The 12,864-nt window shown below is 41.5% G+C and overlaps 1 protein-coding gene across 2 annotated transcripts in view; it reads right to left on the minus strand.

Moving 5' to 3' along the window:
• Positions 1 to 12,864, minus strand: part of LOC139751558 (uncharacterized) — a 346,101-nt gene that overhangs the window by 123,844 nt on the left and 209,393 nt on the right. The gene's annotated exons all lie outside the window — the stretch shown is intronic.

The following is a 12,864-nucleotide window of genomic DNA, read 5'->3' on the forward strand; positions in this document are numbered from 1 at the left end:
GATGGAGTGAAAAAGATTTTGAGTGATCGGGGCCTGAACATGCAGGAGGGTGAAAGGTCGGGCAAGGAATAGAGTGAATTGGATCGATGTGGTATACCGGGGTTGACGTGCTGTCAGTGGATTGAAGCAGGGCATGTGAAGCGTCTGGGGTAAACCATGGAAAGTTGTGTGGGGCCTGGATGTGGAAAGGGAGCTGTGGTTTTGGGCATTATTGCGTGACAGCTGGAGACTGAGTGTGAACGAATGGGGCCTTTGTTGTCTTTTCCTAGTGCTACCTCGCACACATGAAGGGGGAGGGGGATGGTATTCCATGTGTGGCGAGGTGGCGATGGAAATGAATAGGGGCAGGCAGTGTGAATTGTGTGCATGGGTATATATGTATGTGTCTGTGTGTGTATATATATGTGTACATTGAGATGTATAGGTATGTATATTTGCGTGTGTGGGCATGTGTGTGTGTACATTGTGTATGGGGGTGGGTTGTGCCATTTCTTTCGTCTGTTTCCTTGCGCTACCTCGCAAACGCGGGAGACAGCGACAAAGCAAAATAGATATAAATATATATATATATATATAATATATATATATATATATATATATATATATATATATATATATATATATATATATATATATATATATATATATATTTATATATATATATATATATATTTATATCTATTTTGCTCTGTCGCTGTCTCCCGCGTTTGCGAGGTAGCGCAAGGAAACAGACGAAAGAAATGGCACAACCCACCCCCATACACAATGTACACACACACACGCCCACACACGCAAATATACATACCTATACATCTCAATGTACACATATATATACACACACAGCAAAATAGATATAAATATATATATATATATATATATATATATATATATATATATATATATATATATATATATATATATATATATATATTTTTTTTTTTTTTTTTTTTTTTTATACTTTGTCGCTGTCTCCCGCGTTTGCGAGGTAGCGCAAGGAAACAGACGAAAGAAATGGCCCAACCCCCCCCCCCCATACACATGTACATACACACGTCCAGACACGCAAATATACATACCTACACAGCTTTCCATGGTTTACCCCAGACGCTTCACATGCCTTGCTTCAATCCACTGACAGCACGTCAACCCCTGTATACCACATGACTCCAATTCACTCTATTTCTTGCCCTCCTTTCACCCTCCTGCATGTTCAGGCCCCGATCACACAAAATCTTTTTCACTCCATCTTTCCACCTCCAATTTGGTCTCCCTCTTCTCCTCGTTCCCTCCACCTCCGACACATATATCCTCTTGGTCAATCTCTCCTCACTCATTCTCTCCATGTGCCCAAACCATTTCAAAACACCCTCTTCTGCTCTCTCGACCACGCTCTTTTTATTTCCACACATCTCTCTTACCCTTACGTTACTTACTCGATCAAACCACCTCACACCACACATTGTCCTCAAACATCTCATTTCCAGCACATCCATCCTCCTGCGCACATCTCTATCCATAGCCCACGCCTCGCAACCATACAGCATTGTTGGAACCACTATTCCCTCAAACATACCCATTTTTGATTTCCGAGATAATGTTCTCGACTTCCACACATTTTTCAAGGCTCCCAAAATTTTCGCCCCCTCCCCCACCCTATGATCCACTTCCGCTTCCATGGTTCCATCCGCTGACAGATCCACTCCCAGATATCTAAAACACTTCGCTTCCTCCAGTTTTTCTCCATTCAAACTCACCTCCCAATTGACTTGACCCTCACCCCTACTGTACCTAATAACCTTGCTCTTATTCACATTTACTCTCAACTTTCTTCTTCCACACACTTTACCAAACTCAGTCACCAGCTTCTGCAGTTTCTCACATGAATCAGCCACCAGCGCTGTATCATCAGCGAACAACAATTGACTCACTTCCCAAGCTCTCTCATCCCCAACAGACTTCATACTTGCCCCTCTTTCCAGGACTCTTGCATTTACCTCCTTTACAACCCCATCCATAAACAAATTAAACAACCATGGAGACATCACACACCCCTGCCGCAAACCTACATTCACTGAGAACCAATCACTTTCCTCTCTTCCTACACGTACACATGCCTTACATCCTCGATAAAAACTTTTCACTGCTTCTAACAACTTGCCTCCCACACCATATATTCTTAATACCTTCCACAGAGCATCTCTATCAACTCTATCATATGCCTTCTCCAGATCCATAAATGCTACATACAAATCCATTTGCTTTTCTAAGTATTTCTCACATACATTCTTCAAAGCAAACACCTGATCCACACATCCTCTACCACTTCTGAAACCGCACTGCTCTTCCCCAATCTGATGCTCTGTACATATATATATATATTTTATCCCTGGGGATAGGGGATTAAGAATACTTCTCACGTATTCCCTGCGTGTCGTAGAAGGCGACTAAAAGGGGAGGGAGCGGGGGGCTGGAAATCCTCCTCTCTCGTTTTTTTTTTTTTTATTTTCCAAAAGAAGGAACAGAGGGGGCCAGGTGAGGATATTCCAAAAAAGGCCCAGTCCTCTGTTCCTAACGCTACCTCGCTAACGCGGGAAATGGCGAATAGTTTAAAAGAAAAAGAAAGAAGAATATATATTTCTGTGAGTGGACTTAGTAACGGATGGAACCATGGAAACGGAAGTGAGTTACAGAGTGTGGGAGGGGGCAAAGGTTCTAGGAGTGTTGAAGAAAGTGTGGAAGGCAAGAACGTTATCTTGGAGAGCAAAAATGGGTTTGTTTTAAGGAATAGTGGTTCCAACAATGTTATATGGCTGTGAGGCATGGTCTATAGATAGGAGTGTGCGGAGTAGGGTGGGATGTGTTGGAAATGAAATGTGTGAGGACAATATGTGATGAGAGGTGGTCTGATCGAGTAAGTAATGAAAGGGTAAGAATGTGTGGTAATAAAAATAGTGGTTGAGAGAGCAGAAGAGGGTATATTGAAATGATTTGGTCATATGGAGAGAATGAGTGAGGAAAGATTGACAAAAAGGATATATGTGTCAGAGGTAGAGGGAATGAGGAGAAGTGGGAGACCAAATTGGAGATGGTGGGATGGTGAAAAAAGATTTTGAGCAATCGGGGCCCTGGACATACAGGAGGGTGAAAGGCATGCAAGGAATAGAGTAAATTGGAACGATGTTGTACACCAGGGTTGAAGTGCTGTCAATGGATCGAACCAGGGCATGTAAAGCATCTGGGGTAAACCATGGAAAAGTCTGTGGGGCCTGGATGTGGAAAGGGAGCTGTGGTTTCGGTGCATTACACATGACAGCTATAGAATGAGAGTGAACGAATGTGGCCTTTTTTGTCTGTTCCTGGCGCTGCAAAACTGGAGGGGGGGATGCTATTTTGTGTGTGGTGGGGTGGCAATGGGAATGGATGAAGGCAGCAAGTATGGATATGTACATGTGTATATATGTATATGTCTGTATATGTATATGTATGTATATGTTGAAATATATATGTATGTACATGTGTGTGTGTGGGTGTTTATGTATATACATGTGTATATGGGTGGGTTTGGCCATTCCTCATCTGTTTCCTTGCGCTACCTCACTAACGCAGGAGATGGCAGTTAAGTATAATTTCAAAAATAAATCAATGAAGCTACTGTTCAGAAGAAAAGAAATCTCAAAACCTACACATGAATCCACATTTCTTATTGAAGATTTAGTTATTTTTGTAATAAAGTGCTTCCAAAATAAAGTGGATGTAACATAAATACCAAGTATATTAATCAAGAGGTGGAATTATAGGAATGTCAAAAGAGATAGTTGTGTGGAATGTTTGACAGAGCGATGGGCAGAAACTTGTCCTAACTCCAAAGTATGGATGTGAAACTCAAATCTATATCTATATATGTCAGGATAAGTAAACAATAAGTGCAGTAGAGGTATATAACAAGCACAATATTGCTGGAATGAGGATGAGAGATAGCTTGAAGAATTTAGATGTGAAAAGGATAAGTACAGATGCTCACCAACCTAAGATGGTTTGACATGATTTTTCGACTATATGATGGTGTGATATTCAACACTTAATTATAAAACAGGCTTTGTGTTAGATGACTTTGTCCAACTGTAGGCTAATATAAGTGTTCTGAGAATGTATAAGGTAGGATAGGCTAAGCTATGATATTTGGTAGGTTAGATGTACAGTATTGAACGTATTAAATGTATTTCCTACTTACGATATTTTCAACTTAAGATGGGTTTCTTGGAATGTAACCCCATTGTAAGTCAAGGAGCATCTGTAGTGTGAAGAAATCATCAGAGGTGCATAATGTTAATCTTTCAGGATGGTATGGCCATGCAGAATGCATGGCAGATGGCAGGTTGGTCAAAAAGACATATACAGTAGTGGTATACTAGAATGTACAAGGAAGAGATATAGACCACAGAAACAATGGACAGATTCAAAAACAGAATGGCTTTTTTTTCCATAACAGTTGACATGGCACTGGCAGAAACATGCCCCAATTGTACCTATTTGTAATGAAACAAAAACTGAAGAGTATGAGAAAAAAATACAGCAATTAGAACTAAGGATATTTCAAAGAAAGATGCTTGAGGAAGGTGTTACCATACCTTGCCAGCTTGTGATAACACTGTAAGCAAAATAGTCACCTTCAATGAAGTTGTCTAATTGGAACACAATCTTGACAAAGAACTTCTCACTCAAAGAAATCCATTCTTTCCTACTACTAATTGTGCTGCAGTCTTGAAGATGCAAGAAACCCTCAAGAGGGAGTTTTGAGGTTATGTAAAAATATTAATAATTATATGAATAATAATGTTGAAGTGCCTGAGGATTGGCATAATGCATGCATAATGCCATTATACAAAGGCAAAGGGGATAAAGGTGAGTGTTCAAATTACAGAGGAAAAAGTTGTTGAGAATTCCTGGGAAATTATATGGGAGGGTATTAACTGAGAGGGTGAAGGCATGTACAGAGCATCAGATTGGGGAAGAGCAATGTGGTTTCACAAGTGGTAGAGGATGTGTATATCAGGCATTTGCTTTGGAGAATGTATTTGAGAAATACTTAGAAAAACAAATGGATTTGTATGTAGCATTTATGGATCTGGAGAAGGCATATTATCGATAGAGTCGAAAGACATACTCTGTGGAAGGTATTAAGAGTATAAGGTATGGGAAGTACGTTGCTAAAAGCGGTGAAAAGTTTTTATCGGGGATGTAAGGCATGTGTACGAGTAGGAAGAGAGGAAAGTGATCACTTGCCAGTGAATGTCAGTTTGCGGCAGGGGTGTGTGATGTCTCCATGGTTGTTTATCTATGGATTGAGTTGTTAGGGAGGTAAATGCAAGAGTTTTGGAGAGAGGGGCAAATATGCAGTCTGTTGTGGATGAGAGGGCTTGGGAGCTGAGTTAGTTGTTGTTCGCTGATGTTGGAGCACTGGTGGCTGATTCGGGTGAGAAACTGCAGAAGCTGGTGACTGATTTTGGTAAAGTGTGTGAAAGAAGAAAGCTGAGAGCAAACGAGAATAAGAGCAAGGTTATTAGGTTCAGTATGTGGAAGAACAAGTCAATTGGGAGGTAAGTTTGAATGGAGAAAAACTGGAGAAAGTGAAGTGTTTTAGATACCTGGGAGTGGATTAGCAGTGGATGGAACCATGGAAGCTGAAGTGAGTCACAAGGTGTGGGAGGGGTCGAAGGTTCTGGGAGCATTAAAGAATGCGTGGAAGGCAAGAACGTTATCTTGGAGAGCAAAAATGGGTATGTTTGAAGGAATAGCAGTTCCAACAATGTTATATGGCTGCGAGGCATGGTCTATACATACGGTTGTGCGGAGGAGGTTGGATGAGTTGGAAATGAGATGTTTGAGGACAATATGTGGTGAGAGGTGGTTTTATCAAGTACGTAACGAAAGGGTAAGAGAGACGTGTGGTAATAAAGAAAATGTGGTTGAGAAAGCAGAAGGTGTATGGAAATGGTTTGGTCACTTGGAGAGACTGAGTGAGGAAAGATTGACAAAGAGGATACATGTGTCAGAGGTTGAGGGAACAAGGAGAAGTGGGAGACCAAATTGGAGGTGGAAGGATGGAGTGAAAAAGATTCTGAGCAATCGGGGCCTAAACATACAGGAGGGTGAAAGGCATGCAAGGAATAGAGTGAATTGGAACAATGTGATATACCGGGGTCGACGTGCTGTCAATGGATTGAGCCAAGGCATGTGAAGCGTCTGGGGTAAACCATGGAAAGTTTTGTGGGGCATGAATGTGGAAAGGGAGCTGTGGTTTCCGCACATTACACACGCCAGCTAGATACCCAGTGTAAACGAATGTGGCCTTTGTTGTCATTTCCTAGCGCTACCTCACACATGTGTGGGGAGGGGGGGTGCCATTTTATGTGTGGCATGGTGGCGACGGGAATGGATGAAGACAGCAAGTCTTAATATGTACATGTGTAGATATGTATATCTCTGTGTATGTACATGTATGTAAACATTGAAATGTATAGGTATGCATATGTGCGTGTGTGGGCGTGTATGTATATACATGTGTATGTGGGTGGGTTGAGCCATTCTTTCTCGCAAATGCAGGAGACAGCCACAAAGTAAACCATGGAAAGTTCTGTGGGGCCTGGATGTGGAAAGGGAGCTGTGGTTTCGGTGCATTATTACATGATAGCTAGAGACTGAGTGTGAACAAATGGGGCCTTTGTTGTCTTTTCCTAGCGCTACCTCGCACACATGAGGGGGGAGGGTGTTGTTATTTCATGTGTGGCGAGGTTGCAATGGGAATGAATGAAGGCAGACAGTATGAATTATGTACATGTGTACATATGTATATGTCTGTGTGTGTATATATATGTATACGTTGAGATGTATAGGTATGTATATTTGCATGTGTAGACGTGTATGTATATACATGTGTATGTGGGTGGGTTGGGTCATTCTTTTGTCTGTTTCCTTGCGCTACCTTGCTAATGCGGGAGACAGCGACAAAGCAAAATAAGTAAATGAATAAATAATAATAATGATGATAATAATAATAATATTCATTTTATTATTTATTTTGCTTTGTCGCTGTCTCCCGCGTTTGCGAGGTAGCGCAAGGAAACAGACGAAAGAAATGGCCCAACCCACCCCCATACACATGTATATACATACACGTCCACACACGCAAATATACATACCTATACATCTCAATGTACACATACATATATACCCATGCACACAATTCACACTGTCTGCCTTTATTCATTCCCATCGCCACCCCGCCACAAATGGAATACCATCCCCCTCCCCCCTCATGTGTGCGAGGTAGCGCTAGGAAAAGACAACAAAGGCCCCATTTGTTCACACTCAGTCTCTAGCTATCATGTAATAATGCACCGAAACCACAGCTCCCTTTCCACATCCAGGCCCCATTCGTTCACACTTTCCTCTCTTCCTACACGTACACATGCCTTACATCCTCGATAAAAACTTTACACTGCTTCTAACAACTTGCCTCCCACACCATATATTCTTAATACCTTCCACAGAGCATCTCTATCAACTCTATCATATGCCTTCTCCAGATCCATAAATGCTACATACAAATCCATTTGCTTTTCTAAGTATTTCTCACATACATTCTTCAAAGCAAACACCTGATCCATACATCCTCTACCACTTCTGAAACCACACTGCTCTTCCCCAATCTGATGCTCTGTACATGCCTTCACCCTCTCAATCAATACCCTCCCAAATAATTTACTAGGAATACTCAACAAACTTATACCTCTGTAATTTGAGCACTCACTCTTACCCCCTTTGCCTTTGTACAATGGCACTATGCACGCATTCCGCCAATCCTCAGGCACCTCACCATGAGTCATACATACATCAAATAACCTTACCAACCAGTCAACAATACAGTCACCCCCTTTTTTAATAGATTCCACTGCAATACCATCCAAACCTGCTGCCTTGCCAGCTTTCATCTTCCGCAAAGCTTTTACTACCTCTTCTCTGTTTACCAAATCATTTTCCCTAACCCTCTCACTTTGCACACCACCTCGACCAAAACACCCTATATCTGCCACTCTATCATCAAACACATTCAACAAACCTTCAAAATACTCACTCCATCTCCTTCTCACATCACCACTACTTGTTATCACCTCCCCATTTGCGCCCTTCACTGAAGTTCCCATTTGCTCCCTTGTCTTACGCACTTTATTTACCTCCTTCCAGAACATTTTTTTATTCTCCCTAAAATTTAATTATACTCTCTCACCCCAACTCTCATTTGCCCTCTTTTTCACCTCTTGCACCTTTCTCTTGACCTCCTGTCTCTTTCTTTTATACATCTCCCACTCAATTGCATTTTTTCCCTGCAAAAATCATCCAAATGACTCTCTCTTCTCTTTCACTAATAATCTTACTTCTTCATCCCACCACTCACTACCCTTTCTAATCAACCCACCTCCCACGCTTCTCATGCCACAAGCATCTTTTGCGCAATCCATCAATGATTCCCTAAATACATCCCATTCCTCCCCCACTCCCCTTACTTACATTGTTCTCACTTTTTTCCATTCTGTACTCAGTCTCTCCTGGTACTTCCTCACACAAGTCTCCTTCCCAAGCTCACTTACTCTCACCACCCTCTTCACCCCAACATTCACTCTTCTTTTCTGAAAACCCATACAAATCTTCACCTTAGCCTCCACAAGATAATGATCAGACATCCCTCCAGTTGCATCTCTCAGCACATTAACATCCAAAAGTCTATCTTTCGTGCACCTGTCAATTAATACGTAATCCAATAACGCTCTTTGGCCATCTCTCCTACTTACATAAGTATACTTATGTATATCTCGCTTTTTAAACCAGGTATTCCCAATCACCAGTCCTTTTTCAGCACATAAATCTACAAGCTCTTCACCATTTCCATTTACAACACTGAACACCCCATGTATACCAGTTATTCCCTCAACTGCCACATTACTCACCTTTGCATTCAAATCATCCATCACTATAACCCGGTTTTGTGCATCAAAACCACTAACACACTCATTCAGCTGCTCCCAAAACACTTGCCTCTCATGATCGTTCTTCTCATGCCCAGGTGCATATGCACCAATAATCACCCATCTCTCTCCATCAACTTTCAGTTTTACCCATATCAATAGAGAATTTACTTTCTTACATTCTATCACATACTCCCACAACTCCTGTTTCAGGAGTACTGCTACTCCTTCCCTTGCTCTTGTCCTCTCACTAACCCCTTTCTTTATTCCCAAGATATTCCCAAACCACTCTTCCCCTTTACCCTTGAGCTTCGTTTCACTCAGAGCCAAAACATCCAGGTTCCTTTCCTCAAACATACTACCTATCTCTCCTTTTTTCACATCTTGGTTACATCCACACACATTTAGACACCCCAATCTGAGTCTACGAGGAGGATGAGCACTGCCAGCGTGACTCCTGTTTCCCATTTTTTAGAAAGTTAAAATACAAGGAGGGGAGGATTTCTGGCCCCCCCGCTCCCGTCCCCTCTAGTCGCCTTCTACGACACGTGAGGAATGCGTGGGAAGTATTCTTTCACCCCTATCCCCAGGGATAATAATAATAATAATAATAATAATAATAATAATAATAATAATAATAATAATAATTTTTTTTTTTAAACTATTCGCCATTTCCCGCATTAGCGAGGTAGCGCTAAGAACAGAGGACTGGGCCTTTTTTTGAATATCCTCACCTGGCCCCCCTCTGTTCCTTCTTTTGGAAAATCTAAAAAAAAAAACGAGAGGGGAGGAATTCCAGCCCCCCGCTCCCTCCCCTTTTAGTCGCCTTCTATGACACGCAGGGAATACGTGGGAAGTATTCTTAAATAATAATAAATAATAATAATAATAACAACAATAACAATAATAATAATATTTTTTTTTTTAAATTATACTTAGTCACTGTCTCCTGCGTTAGTGAGGTAGCACAAGGAAACAGATGAAAGAATGGCCCAACCCACCCACATATAAATGTATATCCATAAACACCCACACACACACAAACATATACATATACATTTCAACGTATACATACATGTACATACACAGACATACACATATATACATATCCAGGCCCCACAAAACTTTCCATGGTTTACCCCAGATGCTTCATATGACCTGGTTCAATCAATTGATAGCACGTCGACCCTGGTATACCACATCATTCCAATTCACTCTATTCCTTGCACGCCTTTCACCCTCCTGTATGTTCAGGCCCTGATTGCTCAAAATCGTTTTTGCTCCATCCTTCCACCTCCAATTTGGTCCCCCCACTTCTCCTCGTTCCCTCCACCTCTGACACACATATCCTTTGTCAATATTTCCTCACTCATTCTCTCCATGTGACCAAACCATTTCAATACACCCTCTTTTGCTCTCTCAACCACAGTCTTTTTATTACCACACACCTCTCTTACCCTTTCATTACTTACTTGATCAAACCATCTCACACCACATATTGTCCTCAAACATTTCATTTCCAAAACATCCACCCTCCTCTGCACAACCCTATCTATATCCCATGCTTTGCAGCATTGTAACATTGTAGGAACTGCTATTCCTCCAAAAATATCCATTTTTGCTCTCTGAGATACATTCTTGCCTTCCACACATTCTTCAATGCTCCCAGAACCTTTGCCCCCTTCCCCACCCTGTGACTCATTTCTGCTTCCATGGTTCCATCTGCTGCTAAATTCACTCCTAGATATCTAAAACACTTCACTTCTCCAGTTTTTTCTCCATTCAAACTTACATCCCAATAAACTTGCCCCTCAACCCTACTGAACCTAATAACCTTGCTCTTATTCACATTTACTCTCAGCTTTCTTCTGCCACACACTTTACCAAAGTCAGTCACCAAATTCAGCAGTTTCTCACCTGAATCAACCATCAACGCTGTATCATCAGCGAACAACAACAGACTCACTTCCCAAGCTCTCTCATCCACAGCAGTCTACGTACTTGCCCCTCTCTCCAAAACTCTTGCATTCACCTCCCTAACAATCCCATCCATAAACAAATTAAACAGCCATGGAGACATCACACTCCCATGTCGCAAACCAACATTCACTGGGAACCAATCACTTTCCTCCCTTCCTACTCATACACATGCCTTACATCGTTGATAAAAACTTTTCACTGCTTCTAGCAATTTACATCCCACACCATACACTCTTAATACCTTCCACAAAGCATCTATATCAACTCCATCGTTTGCCTTCTCCAAATTCATAAATGCTACATACAAATCCATCTGTTTTTCTAAGTATTTCTCACATACATTCTTCAAAGGAAACACCTGATCCACACATCCTCTACCACTTGTGAAACCACGCTGTTCTTCCCCAATCTGATGCTCTGTACATGCTTTCACATTCTCAATCAATATCCTCCGATATAGTTTCCCAGGAATACTCAACACACTTATACATCTGTAAGTTGAACACTCACCTTTATTCCCTTTGCCTTTGTACAATGGCACTATGCATGCATTCCACTAATCCTCAGGCACTTCACCATGAACCATACATACACTGAACATCCTCATCAAACAGTCAACAACACAATCACCCCCCCTTTTTATAAATTCCACTGCAATATCATCCAAACCCGCCGCCCGGCCGGCTTTCATCTTCCACAAAGTTTTCACTACCTCTTCTCTGTTTACTAAACCATTCTCCTTAACCCCCTCACTTCGCACACCACCTTGACCAAAACACCCTATAACTGCCACTCTATCATCAAACACATTCAAGAAAACTTCAAAATGCTCACTCCATCTCCTTCTCACTTCATCACTACTTGTTATTACCTCCCCATTAGCCCCCTTCATCGATGTTCCCATCTGTTCTCTTGTCTTATGCACTTTATTTACCTCCTTCCAAAACATCTTTTTATTCTCCCTAAAATTCAATGATATTGTCTCACCTCAACTCTTATTTGCCCTCTTTTTCACCTCTTGCACCTTTCTCTTGACCTCCTGCCTCTTTATTTTATACATCTCCCAGTCATTTGCACTAATTCCCTGCAAAACTTGTCCAAACGCCTCTCTTTTCTCTTTCACTAATAATCTTATTTCTTCATCCCGCCACTCACTACCCTTTCCGATCTGCCCACCTCCCACCTTTCTCATACCACAAGCATCTTCTGTGTAAGCCATCACTGCTTCTCTAAATACATCCCATTCCTCCCCCACTCCCCTTATGTCATTTGCTCTCACCTTTTTCCATTCTGCGCTCAATCTGCCATCACCGCTTCTCTAAATACATCCCATTCCTCCCCCACTCCCCTTATGTCATTTGCTCTCACCTTTTTCCATTCTGCGCTCAATCTCTCCTGGTACTTCCTCACACAAGTCTCCTTTCCAAGCTCACTTACTCACCACTCTCTTCACCCCAACATTCTCTCTTTGTTTCTGAAAACCTCTACAAATCTTCACCTTTGCCTCCACAAGATAATGATCAGACATCCATCCAGTTGCCCCTCTCAGCACATTAACATCCAAAAGTCTCTCTTTCACATGCCTGTCAATTAACACATAATCCAATAACATAATCCAATAATAATAAAAACAATTCTTTCTTTCATAATTATTCACTGTTTCCTGGATCAGTGAGGTAGTGCCATGAATGGATGAAGAAAAGCCTGTTATGCTTTGTATATGGCTAAACCAGCAGTATACTGCTGATTCCAATGGTTTTGGATGACTCTCTTAGGCTTCCCATATAATTTTCAGTTCAATACAGTTTCTGGGCAAGACATGAAAAGCTTACTATCCTCAGCATACCAATAGCCTAAGAGA

This window comes from Panulirus ornatus, chromosome 11 (genome assembly GCF_036320965.1).
Source record: "Panulirus ornatus isolate Po-2019 chromosome 11, ASM3632096v1, whole genome shotgun sequence".
NCBI classification, from domain to species: Eukaryota; Metazoa; Arthropoda; class Malacostraca; order Decapoda; family Palinuridae; genus Panulirus; species Panulirus ornatus.